The sequence below is a fragment of the Molossus molossus genome, unplaced genomic scaffold, assembly GCF_014108415.1.
Source record: "Molossus molossus isolate mMolMol1 unplaced genomic scaffold, mMolMol1.p scaffold_m16_p_7, whole genome shotgun sequence".
Classification (NCBI taxonomy): Eukaryota; Metazoa; Chordata; class Mammalia; order Chiroptera; family Molossidae; genus Molossus; species Molossus molossus.
The window spans coordinates 40,278,602-40,293,707 of NW_023425401.1; positions in this window are offsets into that span (position 1 = coordinate 40,278,602).

The window sequence follows — 15,106 nt, forward strand, 5'->3', positions numbered from 1 at the left end:
TAGTCTAGGTTCTGTGAGAGGCAACCAATGTATTATTTATTTGTCTCATGAAATGTTTATCCTTAGTCAAAACTTATACATAAATTGTCAGTGATGCCCCATTACCACTTAAATCCATTTCCAAAGTATTGTACCATTACTACACTCTTTTTTACTTTTTCTTTTTTTATCCTCACCTGAGGACATTTTTCCATTTTTTGTTCAGATAGTGTGGAAGGGAGAGAGAGGAAGAGAGAGAGAGAAACATCTATGTGAAAGGGACACATTGAGTGGCTGCCTCCTGCATGACCCAACCAGGGCTGGGGACAAACTGCAACCGAGGTACATGCCCTTAGCCGGAACTGAAACTGGGTCTTCTGGACTGCAGTTCGGCGCTCTAACCACTGAGCCAAACCAGCCAGGGCCATTGCTACACTCTTACAGGAGATGTGTGTCACTCTATATTCCAAAATGTAATCATTCACCTGATGGTTGGGTCCTCAGAGTTTACTTAATATATCTCAAAAAATGATTATGCTTTCAACAGCAGAATTAGACATCTCTATAAATAGGTATCAAGTCAATAATTTTATTTCATTTTTTCTGAATATATAATGGAATTGTGCGTATATAAATATATTTTCACACTGAACGTTAACATTATTGTTTTAACCATTAAAATTACACTGAACTCTGCTAAAGAAATTTTTTTCTTGGCTACCACATTCTTCAAGGTTTTTCTAAACCACTCTGATTTCCAAATCCTCCTTGTATGTGTATATATATATTTTTTTTTTCTACTTTGTCCATATTTTTATATCTTATTCTAAAAGAACCTTGTTCTGCCCTAACCAGTGTGGCTCATTTGATTGGAATGTCCTCCTTACACTGAAAGGAAGTGGGTTCAATTCTCAGTCAGGGCACATATCTGGGTTGTGGGTTTGATCCTCGATGCAGAAGGTAACAGGTGGAAGTTCCTCCCTCCCCTCCCTCCCCTCATTCTCTCCTCCCTCCCCTTCCTCTCCTCTCCCTCCTCCCTCTCCTCATCTGTAAAAATTGATGGATATGTCCTTAGGTGAGGGGGAAAATAATATTTTTCTTCCATAGGTAGAATTTAGGAATGACTAATTTTTATTTATATTTTACTTTATTAAATTCAAAACTCATATATTGAAGTAGAAACTGCTCAGCTCTGATGAGTAACCTAGCAGTGTCCTTTGATAATCTCTCTTGGGAGTGGAGAAAGGAATGAGAGAGAGAGAGGAGACATGGAAATAAATAATTATCCATTGTAGTAATGGTGTGACCAAGTTAGGAAAGCATTTGCTTTATGTGAATAAAGGATGACTCTACTAACTCTATGTAAGAAGGTCTTTATATTCGTGTGCTACCGCTAACCATCTGATTGTCCAAGCTAAAATTTATAAATTGATCTACAGAACTTCTCTTAATTTACTTCTCTTATAAGTTATTTCCTTATTTTCTCTCTTCAAACATTATACAATTATAGCTATGTAATTTGATTTAAGCAATTTTACTAAGAAGAGTACAACATACAATATTTAATAAAACTATATTTATGTTCCTTTTTTTGAAGCCAAGAATCTGAAATCACCTATCAGCTATTTCGAAAGTTCAGAGGAATAAATACTTACAGATGAATTAGAAACTACCACAGATGCATCATAGTTTCATGTAACTCAAGGAGGCACACTGCAATCTGAGATCAGCTGTCATCTTTAATTTTGGAAAACATAATATAATATTGTCAAGGATGTAATTATATATATATATACATCTTTTCTTATGCAAGAAAAATGAGAATGAGTGCCATCAGCCTGGTTCCCATTTTTATGTTATTTTTTTTAGTTATTAAAAATACTATATTTTGAGATGCTATATGTATAGTGAGTTGCACAGATATTTAGATACACAACTGGATATGTTTGGACAATGGATTCAGTCAATGGAACTCAACACAACTTTCATAACATAGAACATTGCCTTTACTCAAGTTTTCTCATGCCCTTTTCCAGTCACTTTATTTCTACCCAAGAAACAATCTAATGTGATTTCTGTCACCATGGCTTTAATTTTTCTTTATTTTTTGTCATTTCTAGAACTTTACATAAAGGGAATCATAAGGTACATACTTTGTTGTGATTGGATATTTTCTCTCGACTTAATCTTTTTAAAATTATTCATGTATTTGCATGCATCACTAGTTAGCAATTATTATTACACTTTTAAATTATATGAACATCATACAGTTTATTGTTGGCCTGTTAATAGACATCTGGGCTCCTGTTTCCTATTTTGGCTCTTACCCATACCCATGCCCATACCCATAAAGTTTATGGGTATGAATAAATTTTCTATACATCCTACTATATAAGGCTCTTTGCAGACATATATTTTCATCGCACTAGAGTAGAATTGATGAGCCATAGGGTCAATGTATGGTCAGTTGTTCCCCCTTATCCATGGAAGATACATTTCAAGGCCCCCAGTGGATGCCTGAAACCTAGGATAGTACCAAATCCTATATATTCTATGTTTTTTCCTATATGTACATACCTATGGTAAAGTGTAACATAAATTAGGCAATAGTGTATATTCCTAGAAGTGGGATTACTGGGTCAAATGGGAGTTCAATTTTTAATTTTTTTTTTTTTTTTTAATTTTTTGAGGTGACACCATATTGTTTTCCATAGTGGCTGCACCAGTCTGCATTCCCACCAACAGTGTACTAGAGTCCCCTTTTCTCCACACCCTCGCCAACACTTGTTGTTTGATGATTTGTTGATGGCGGCCATTCTGACCGGTGTGAGGTGATACCTCATTGTTGTTTTGATTTGCATCTCTCTGATGATTAGTGATGATGAACATTTCTTCATATGTCTCTTAGCCATTTGTATGTCCTGTTTGGAGAGGTGTCTATTTAGTTCCTCTGCCCATTTTTTAATTGGATTCTTTGTCTTCCTTTTGTGGAGTTGTATGAGCACTCTATATGTATTGGAAATTAACCCCTTATCTGATATATCATTGGCAATTATGCTCTCCCATACAGTGGGTAGCCTTTCCGTTTTGATGATTGTATCTTTCGCTGTGCAGAAGCTTTTGAGTTTGATGTAGTCCCATGTGTTCATTTTCTCCTTTGTGTATACCCTAAGAAGCCTGAAACACCAATCAGAAAGAATATATGTACCCCCATCTTTGTAGCAGCACTATTTACAATCGCTAAGATCTGGAAACAGCCCAAGTGCCCATCAGTAGACGAATGGATTAAAAAGCTGTGGTACATATACACAATGGAGTACTACGCAGCGGTAAGAAAGAAAGATCTCTTATCCTTTGAGACTACATGGAGGGACCTGGAAAGTATCATCCTAAGTGAAACAAGCCAAGCAGAGAAAGACAAATTTCATATGATCTCACTGATTTCTGGAATATAATGAACATAACAGTTTGAGGACAATCCCCTAAGGAGTGGGGAGCTGAGAGAGGGATGAACAACAGAATTTATATGCATGTAGGCATGAACAGTAGACATGGACAACAATCGGGGGAAGGGGCAGGGAGGGAAGGGGGAGGGGGGAATCACTGGGGGAAAAAAGGAGAATCATTTGTAACAAAAATTAATCAATAAAAATAAAAAAATAAAAATAAAAAAAATTAGGCAATAGTAACTAATAATAAAATATAATAATTATAATAAGACTGTAATAAAAAATATATGAATGTGGTCTCTCTCAAAAGATTTTATTAAACTGTACTCACCTTCTCATTTAAAAAAGCATTTCACAGCTTCCCTTTGCCATATTCCAATTTCCAGCATCACTACTTTTGTGCTTTGGGACCATTGTTATGTAAAACAGGAGTTACTTGTACATAAGCACTTGTGATACCACAACAGTGGATCTGACAACCAACAGTGACTACTAAGTGACTAAAGGCTGGTCAGTGTATACAACAAAGAGATACTGGACAAAGGCATGAATCACTTCCCTGGTGAGAAGGAACCAGAACCCGAGGGCAAGATATGTCATCATGCTACTTATATTGGTGAACAACTTAAAACTTACCAATTTTTTATTTCTTGAATTTTTTTAATTTAATATTTTCAGACCACCAGTAACTGAAACTGTGGAAAGCAAAGCCATGGATAAGGGAAGACAATTCCTAACATATTTGTAAAGTGTCTGCAAATTTTACATTTTCCAAAACTACATATGAGATTTCTAATTTCTCTACATACCCTCTAACATTGGGTGTTGGCAATTATTTTCATCTTAGCCATTATAGTGGCTGTGTAATGTTAACTCTTGTCATTTCAATTTACATTTCCCTAATGACTAATAATGTTGAGCAAATTTTGTGCTTATTGATCATATATATATATAAAATTTGTGAAGCATCTGTTCAAGACTTTGCCTATGTTAGATTGTTCATTTTTATTTTTTTTTTTTTTTTATTTTTTATGGAGCTGGAAGAGTTCTTTGTATATTCTGGAATCAAGTTCCCTTTCAATATGTGTATTTCCAAAATGCCTCCTATTAATGGTGAATTTTGATGTGCAGAAATTTTTTATTGTGATAAAGTACAATTTATTGTTTCTTTTAAAATTTGTTGTTGTTTTTTTCCGGTGGCATTTTCATGGATTCTTTGTCTATCCCAAAGTTGCAAATATACTTATATTTTCTTCTTCTTCTTCTTCTTTTTTTTCAAATCTTTATTGTTGGATGTAAAATGATTACAGATGTTCCACATTTTTCCCCCATTGACCCCCTTCTCCCCCCTCCCGCCCCCCTCCCGCCCCCCTCCCACCTTTTCCCAAACTATTGTCTGTGTCCATTGGTTATGCATATAAGTTCTTTGGTTTATTTCTTCCCAACCCCCCAACCCCTTTCCCTTTGAGGTTTGTCAGTCTAGCAATGAATTTGTGCTTAATCCCTTCACCTTTTTCACTCATTCCCCCAACCCCCTTCCCAAATGGCAACCAACAAAATGTTCTCTGTATCTATGACAATGTTTCTGTTCTTCCTGTTCATTTTGTTTGTAGATTCCATTGTTGATAGATATGTATTCATTGCCATTTTGTTTGTTCATACATTTTATCTTTTTCTTCAAAAAGACCCTTCATCATTTCATATAATAACGGTTTGGTATTGATGAACTCCTTTAACTTTTTCTTGTCTGGGAAAGTTTTTATATGTCCATCGATTCTAAATGACAGCTTTGCAGGATAGAGTAATTTTGGTTGTAGGTTCTTGGTTTTCATCACTCTGAATATTTCTTGCCACTCCCTTTTGGCCTGCAGAGTTTCTGTGGAGAAGTCATCTGACAGCCTAATGGGAACTCCCTTGTAGGTAACTAGCTGCCTTTCTCTTGCTGCTTTTAAGATTCTTTCTTTGTCTTGAAACTTTTGCATTTTGATGATGATGTGTCTTGGTGTGGGCCTCTTGGGGTTCATCTTATTTGGGACTCTCTGTGCTTCCTGGACTTGTATGTCTGTTTCCTTCACCAAGTTAGGAAAGTTTTCTGCCATTATTGTTTCAAACAGGTTTTCAATTTCTTGTTCTCTCTCTTCTCCTTCCAGCACCCCCAAGATGCGAATGTTGGCATGCTTGAAGTTGTCCCAGAGGCTCCTTACACTATCCTCATTTTTTTGGATTCTTTTTTCTTTTTGCTGTTCTGATTGGGGATTTTTTGCTTCCTTATATTCCAAATCGATGGTTTGCTCCTTGGATTTACATACTCTATTATTGAAGCTGTGTAAATTATTCTTTATTTCAGTTAATGCCTCCTTCAATTCTAACTGTGTATCCATGATTTCTGACTGGTCCTTTTTTATGCTCTTGAGGCCCTCTCTAAGTTCACTGAGGTTCTCACTAAGTTCATTGAGCATCCTTATAAGCAGTATTTTGAACTCAGTATCTGTTAGGTTGCTTATGTCCATTTCACTTAGTTCTTTTATTGGGGTTTTGTTCTGTTCTTTCATTTGGGACCTGTTTCTTTGTCTCCTCATTTTGGCTGCCTCCCTGTGTTTGTTTCAGTGTATTACTTAATGAGAGGTATGGGGCTCACTGAGACCCGATGCTGCTTGTTTGAAAGATTTTAGGAAAAACCTGAAGCAGGATCCAAGACCGGCCAATCCTATGGTTAAGCAAGTGGCAACAGCTTGGGTGTGCTTGAAAGTTGTGTGGGGCGGGGCCTCAGGGAGTCAGCAGGGTGGGGTTCCCAGTGTGAACCAGGTTGCTGGAGTCCCAGATATGGCTTCTATCTGCCACCCCCAGGAAGGGCTCACCAAAGGAACAAAGGCCTCTTGCAGCACGTTTGTCCCCGAGAAATCCCCCTCTCCAGCCCTTGCTCCAGTGCCAAACAGCTCAGTTCTTCCCTGTATGTCTCTGTTGCCCCTTGAGCTGCCTTCCCTCCAGGCTTAGAGGGAGAGAGTCCAATAAGTCCGTGCGCGGGCCCTTTAAGGAGCTGCCTGGGGCTCCAGCCGTGTCAGCCTCCCTGAGCCTCAGTTCCTGCTGGTTTTTCCAGCCAGAAGTTATGGGGACTTCTCTTCCTGGCACTGGAACCCTGATCGGGGCACCTGGTGTGGGACGGGGACCCCTCAGTCCTCAGGAAGGACCTTCCCAGCCGCGGGAGCCTCCTGATTTTTATCCGCCACGCTTGGGTGTGGGACCAGCCCGTCGCTCCGCCGCCGCCACCCCTTGTGCCGCTGCCCCTCCTACCAGTCTGGATGTAGCTGCTTTTTTTTTAATTTGTAGGACTTCCATTCAGCTTGATTTCAGGTGGTTTTGAATGATGGTTGTTCTGTAGTTTAGTTGTAACTTTGATGTGGTTGTGGGAGGACGCGATACCGCGTTTACCTACGCCGCCATCTTGACCGGAAGTCTACTTATATTTTCTTATACAAACTTTATGGGTATGCTTTTATATTTATAGTAGCACTATAAATCATTTCAAATTAATTTTTGTGTATTGTATCAGGTAGGTGTTTTTATTTTTATTTATTTTATTTATTTTTTTAATCCTCACCCGAGGACATTTTTCCATATTTTGTTCAGATAGAGTGGGAGGGAAAGAGAGAGAGAGAGAAACCTCGATGTGAAAGGGACACATCGAGTGGTCGCCACCCACACGACCTAACCAGGGCCGGGGACAAACTGCAACAAACATGCCCTTAGCAGGAACCGAACCCGGGTCTCTCTGGACCGCAGGTCAACGCTCTAACCGCTGAGTCAAACTGGCCAGGGCTGTTTTTTAGTTTTTAAACTAGATAGATATACATCTGTTTTAGTACCATTTATTGAGAGATTGTTGAAAATTGACTGTTTATGTACTGCTATATGTCCTCCCCTCTAGTGTTAACCTTTTGGCTGTTCTTTCTCTGAAAGTATGCTATCTTTATTTTTTATTTATTTATTTATTTTTGTGGTACGTGCCCCTAGTGGGAACTGAACCAGGGACTCTCTGGTCCGAAGGCTGATGCTCAACCGCTGAGCCAAACTGGCTAGGGCGTTATCTTTAATATGATAGCTACAAAATAAGTATGGACGTAAGACTCTATTAGATCTCCAATTTTGTTTATATATTCAAGATTATTAGATTCTTTTAGGGCAGTTGTACTTCCAAATATGTTTTAGCACCCAAAATGTTATCAGGGTATTTTAAAAGACTTATTGAAAGAATCTTGAATCTATCAGGTGTTGGCAAACAACAGTCCAAAGTCAAATTTGACCACAGTTTTTGTAAGTAAGGTTTTAGCAGAACAAAACTGTGTTTATTTATATATATCATTTCTTCTTGTTCTACAACATGCTATGTTGAATAGTTGTGACAGACACCATGTGGCTTATAAAGCCTAAAATATGTATCCCTTACTTTTTACAGAAAAATATGTTGACACTTGTTCTACATTAGTTTAGTAAGAATGTGTCTTAAATATTGAGTTTTCAAATCTAAGAATATTGCATTTTACCTTATATAGATACTCATTAATTTGGCTTCACTAAAGTTTTGTAATTTTCAGTGTAGGAATTTTGAATGACCTTTGTTAATTTAACCATTCAACCACATACAGGGCTTGGCAAAAGTAGGTTTACAGTTGTAAGTACACAAAACAGAGTTTATTCTTGTATTATTTATTAATTATTGTATTATTTGTTTGTATTACAACTACAAACATAGTTTTACCTATTCAGTGCTGTAAAATGAAAGTTAATTTTTTTCTAATTATTCATATCATATTTCAAAGTTCAAGTGAATTCTGTGTTTTGACTGTGTCTGTGATATTACTACATTTATTATTAGAGCTCGTTGCTTTGTGCATTTTCTTTAAGCTTCTTATCATTTCTGAGTACATAATTGTTGTTTGAAAATAAAGGTATTTTTGTTTTTCTTTCAATCCGTATACCTTTTATTTCTTATTCTTGCCCAATTTTACTCACTATAGCCTTCAATACAATATGGAATTGCCACACGGATACTGGAACACCTTGCTTTCTTCCTGATCATGAGGGAAGGTGGTCTATATTTTATCTTTAAGATATTAGATATAGAATTTTTTCTATTATTTTTAGATTTAGTTTATTGTGTTGAGAAAATGCACTACTATTTCTACTTTACTGAGAGGTTTTATCATGAATGGGTATTGAATTTTCTCAAATGCCTTTTCTGTATCTTTGACAGTTATATAATGTTCTTCCTTTTATGTTAATAAAGAAAATTAATTATATAGAATGACTTCTTATGTTAAAACAACTTTGACTTTGTACTCCATCTAGCTTCTAATATGGAACTTCATATCATTGATTTTACAAATTTTTCCTTTTTAATTTTATTTAACACTATAAACCAGAGCACATGAGAACTTTTAATAAATTGTGTTTTTATCATCAGCTTATTAAAACATTTTGTTATATTTTTCTTTGACTCGTGATCTATTAGATGTGGATTGTATTAATCTTTAATCATATGGAGATTTTCTAGATATGTTATAGTTATTGATTTATAATTTATTACAGTTCATAAACATACTCTGTGCAGATTGTATCTTCACAACATTTTTGTGACTTGTTTTATGGTCCAAATATGGTTTATGTTTTTGAATGTTTCACGTACATTTGAGAAAAATGTGTTTTTGCCACTGTTGGGTGTGATATTATACAGATATCAATTCAATCAAAATTTTTGGTAGACTTGTTCAAATCTTTTATATGTTCAGTGACTTTTTAACTTAATTTTTGTATCAATTACTGAAGGGGTTCTAAAGGGTTCAACTACTTCTTTATAAAGAGTTATTTGAAAGGAGATTGTTATTTACCATATATTTACTCTTTCAGACAATCTCTTATTTTCCTCAGAATAAGTTTTCTATGTGGCATCATTCTTCTTCAGTCTAAGAACATTATTTTTAACATTTATTTAGCAGATCTGTTGGAAACAAATTCTTTCAGATTTTGTCTGAAATTTCTTTATTCATTGATCCTTTCCCTTCTGTTTCCAGTCATCTGGAAAGCCCACAAAAACAAATCTTTTTCTTTTTTATCCTCACCCGAGGACATTTTTCGATATTTTGTTCAGATAGAGTGGGAGGGAAAGAGAGAGAGAGAGAAACATCGACGTGAAAGGGACACATTGAGTGGTCGCCACCCACACGACCCAACCAAGGCTGGAGACAAACTGCAACTGAGGTACGTGCCCTTAGCTGGAACCGAACCTGGGTCTCTCTGGACCACAGGACAATGCTCTAACTGCTGAGCCAAACCGGCCAGGGCACTAAAACAAATCTTTAAGTCTAATGAGAGGTGGTTTTTTTTGTTATTTTCTATTTTAGCATTTCCACTCATTGCTTATGGAAATTTCCATGCTTTTCATATCATCTATTCGCATGTGCTGTTCACCTGATTCTACATTCTCTAAAATATTTATCATAGTTACTTAAAAATCCACTCCTGATAATTCCAACATCTGGTCCATTCTGTGTCTAATACTACTGAAGGTTTCTTCTCTTGCTGATGGTAATATTTTCTTGCATTGCGTATTTTATTAGATATCCAATATGTTGTGGAAAAGAAAATAGACTGATATAAATGATAGTATTTCCCATTAAAAAGTGAAGCCACTTTATTTGCAAAGTCTTTAGTGTAGAATTGAGGGATAAAAGGCCACTTGTGCTTTGTGAGGCTCAGATCCCCTGTTTCTTTTTGTTCCCACATGTGCACCTTCAGCTTCCTCAGGCTCCATGCTGCAAGTGATTTTCATTTCTCCTGACCCAACTACAGGAATAGACAGTTATTTCCTTTGTTAAAAGGTCAGCCCTGGCCAGTTTGGCTCAGCGGTTAGAGCGTCGGCCTGCGGTCCCGAGAGACCCGGGTTTGGCTCCTGCTAAGGGCACGTACCTCAGTTGCAGTTAGTCCCCGACCCTGGTTGGGTTATGCAGGTGGCAACTACTCGATGTATCCCTTTCACATCGATGTTTCTCTCTCTCTCTTTCCCTCCCACTCTATCTGAACAAAATATCAAAAAAAAAAAAAAAAAATGTCCTCGGGTGAGTATAAAAAGAAGAAAAAAAAGAAAAGGTCAGCTGTTTTCTTTCTACCAGTATCTAGAGCTGCTTCTTCCTCCTCTCATCATTCTGTTAAAGATAAAATCCACCATCGATCTCACTCATAGAAGGGGCCTTGTCACTTTTCTGGATTTTAGTTAATTAGGTTTACATTCCAATGTCAGCTTAATAATGGTGTAAAATAAATATGATTTTGAGTATTATTCCTCTTGTATGCTTTATTGAATTTTAAGCTGCATTCTGTAGTGATTTTTCACTTGCTTCGTACCATTTTAAAATGTCATTTGGGTCCTGGCCGGTTTGGCTCAGCGGTTAGAGCGTCAGTCTGCAGTCTGGAGAGACTCAGGTTTGGTTCCTGCTAAGGGCACGGACCTCAGTTGCAGTTTGTCCCCATCTCTGGTTGGGTCGTGTGGTTGACAGCCATTTGATGTGTCCCTTTCACATTGATGTTTCTCTGTCTCTCTCTTCCTGTCTCTTCCTCTCTCTCCCTCCCACTCTATCTGAACAAAAAATGGAGAAATGTCTTCAGGTGAGGATAAAAATAAAAAATGTCATTTGGTTACAAGGTCTTAAAATAGCCTTTCTTATCAAGCAATAAAAATATTTATGAAAATATAAGAAAAAATGAAAGCTGCACTTAAATATAGTGAAAATCAGTATATCAGTACTTGTGCTAAAATATCCACTGTAAGGATAACTCATTGACTCCTGAGAATTATAGTTTCCTTTTGAGTAAATTATCGGAAATGGGAGAAGAAATAGGAAAAGGCTGTGTACCATGTAAATTGAGAGTTATAGGTTTTGTTTTCCAGAGAATTAAACAATGTAGTTTCCAGCTGAGTCTATTAGAAACTCATAAAGTATCTTGTAGACAAAGGATTGGGCTAGTTCATGTAAACAAGCACTTCTGCTTTATAAGTGAAAGTTAGAACGAATCAGCATATTGGAAGTCTTTGAACAACCCTTACATTTTGTGAAATATATATTAATCTAGTTAACCTCATATACTGTGTATGAAAGCAAAAATAAAAGGAACAGCAATCATACAGAGATCAACACACACATGAAACAGTGGATCTGAGTCTAAATCTGCATGAACACTGGAAAGGCATGTCTTTCTGAAAATTGGGATCCAGGCCATACATTGCAAAAGGAATTTGTTACAATAATAAGAAAACTTGGAGATGGATTTAAGTTCATAAACAAATAAATTAATTCATGAAATTCTAGCAGATGCGTAAAAGAACAGAGAGATGAGAAGAACATAACATAAAAAGGAAGCTGATTAAATAGAGCAAAATTCAAAATATTTAGAAATAAAACAACTATATTAAAGACTTCATGGGATACTTACTTACCTAGCAGGGGAGATACCATGATCACAAAGACTTCATGGGAAGAATTGGAAGCAAAATTTTAGCTTAAAAAAATCAATTGAAATAAACTGGGCATTGAAAACAGAAAAATAGCCCTGGCCTGTTTGGCTCAGTGGTTAGAGCATTGGCATCTGGACCAGAGTCCTGGGTTCGGATTCCACTAAGGGAGCATACCTCGGTTGCAATTTGTTTCCGGCTCCAATTGGGATCATGTGGGTGGCAAATACTCGATGTGTCTCTCTCACATGGATGTTTCTCTCTCTCTTCCTCCCTCTCTCCTTCCACCTCTCTCTCATGCTCTATCTGAAATTAAAATAAAAAGAAAGAACAAAAAGAAAATTTTAAAAAAAAACTACAAAAAAAAACAGAGGAATAAAATGGTTGACATGAGATAACAAAATAAGTATTTACTTTCAGGATGAGAATTTTCTCAGTGGTATAAGATAATACAGAACAAAAATAATTTAAATCATAATTTAAGAAATAATTTTGGTCAGTTGAAATAATTATATGTATGGTTTTAAGATTATTTTTGTAATAAAGTCATACTTTCTTTTAGATTTTTTTTAATACAGGAAAAGAAGAAAGTAATAATTATTCATGTCTCATCATGTGCAAATAATCATGGCTTTCAAGTACAAAAATTTTAAAAATTATTATATTAAGTTAAACTACTTTATTTTCAAATATAAATTATTTTAAATTTATAAGCTCTGCGATAAAGATATTGTTTTGTTGATTGTTCAGAATTAAATTAGTAACTTTTATAGAGTAAATGTTCCATAAAATTTGTGAATAAATAAAAAACATATTTAAAAATTACCACATATATAATATAGAGAAATATTTAGCATCTATAATCACACTGAAGCAAAGATCACTGCTAATTTTTTACATATATCTTCCCGGAATTTCTGTTTATTAAAAATGTGTATGGGTATGTATTTAAAATGAGATATTATGATTTCCACAGTGGCTGCACCAGTCTGCATTCCCACCAGCAGTGTACTAGAGTCCCCTTTTCTTCAGACCTTCTCCATCACTTGTTGTTTGATGATTTGTTGATGGTGGCCATTCTGGCAGGTGTGAGGTGATACCTCATAGTTGTTTAATTTGCATCTCTCTGATGATTAGTGATGTTGAGCATTTATTCATATAAGATAATACAGAACACACAAAAATATGTCTCTTGGCCATTTGTATGTCCTTTTTGGAGAGGTCTATTTAGGTCCTCTGCCCATTTTTAAATTGGGTTCTTTGTCTTCATTTTGTTGAGCTGTATGAGCACTCTATATATTTTTGAAATTAACACTTTAGGTGATGCATCAGTGGCTATTATGTTCTCCTATATAGTGGGATCCCTTTCCATTTTGATGGTTGTTTCTTTTGCTGTGCAGAAGCTTTTTAGTTTGATGTAGTCCCTTGTGTTCATTTTCTCCTTTGTTTCTCTTGCCTTAGGTGTTGTATCAGTGAAAATTCTGCTGCGTATGATATCTGAAATTTTGTTGCCTACCATTGTGGTAAATACTATGGTGTTACCTCAAAAAGTTAAAAATTGAACTGCCATTTGACCCAGTGATCCCACTTCTAGGAATATACCCTAAGAAACCTGAAACACCAATCAGAAAGAATGTATGTACCCTCATGTTCATAGCAGCACTATTTACAATAGCTAAGATCTGGAAACAACCCAAGTGTCCATCAGTAGATGAGTGGATTAAAAAGCTGTGGTACATGTACACGATGGAATACTATGCAGCTGTAAGAAAGAAAGATCTCTTATCCTTTGAAATGGCATGGAAGGACCTGGAGAGTATTATGCTAAGCGAAACAAGCCAAGCAGAAAAAGACAAATATCACTTATTTGTGGAATATAATGAACTAAGCAAACTGCTGAACAAAATTAACCCAGAGACATGGAGGTGGGGTATAGTCTGACAAACCTTAGAGGAGGTGAAGGGATTGTGGGGGAAGAGATAAACCACAGAATTTACATGCATGAATGCATGACCAATGAACATAGACAACAAAGCTGGAGATGAGGCCAGGTGGGGGGGAGGGACTCAATGGGGGAAAAATGAGAAACATCTGTAACAAAAAAAAATTAATAAATTAAAAAATTGGAAAAAAATGAGATATTATACATATATTCAAACGCATATTTAATATGGTTCATTCCTCAGTTCTTCTTTAGTAAGCATAACTTTTCAGAGATTCAAGAAGCCCAGGCTGAATTTCAGGAGAGGAGTATATTTTGGGGAGGAAAGGCCAACAAATTTGAGGAGCTAAGCTGAGACCAGTTCATTTGTCTATATTCTTCTGTTCTTGTACATGCTTTAAAAAGACCTCTGATGTTTCAAAATCAAACCTGAATTTTTTTCCTAAGAAAAGAATGCATATGAGGGTATTGTAGCAACTTTGGATTATAAATTAAATGGTTTATTGACTTTAAAAATGCTTTACTTTCTATTTAGTGTATCTGATAAGAGAAATTTGATGTCTTGTATATCTCGGGGAATTAAGAATATGGTAAAATGCTTTAGTTGAAAATACATTATAGTTTAATTCTCTTTAAAATAATGACCAATTGTTTACGAGAAGGATATTTATAAGATCCTTTATAGAAAATGGCTTTTGCAACTGCATCAGGCAGAGACTTATTTTATTTTTTTGTTTTTTTACTGTTGACACTCTACAGATGTCCCGCATTTCCCCCCCTTTGCCCTCACTCAACCCCCTCTGGCCTTCTCCACATTGTCATCTGTGTCTATGGGTTATGGCTATATGTTCTTTGGCTAATCTCGTCACCTTCTTTTATCCCGTCTACCCCACCCCTCTCCCCTCTGATATCTGTCAGTTTGTTCCATGAGCCCAGACCTATTTCAACACTCTCCTAGTGAAATAATCCTTGCAGTGGTAACAAAGGATGTTATACTGAATATTGTTTATGCTAAAGAATCTTAAGCTTCAGATCCATATAATACCTAAAACATCCCATGACAATGCAGTGACAGAATGGGTCTGATCTGAATTGTACTATTACCCAATGTAGCGTGCATTTCTGACAAGTACATTACAAACTGCTTTAAAATCTGAGGCCAGGAGAGAGATTAAACCCTTGATTTACCTAGCTGAAATTTATAATCATAGGATTCATGTCTTAACTATCCTT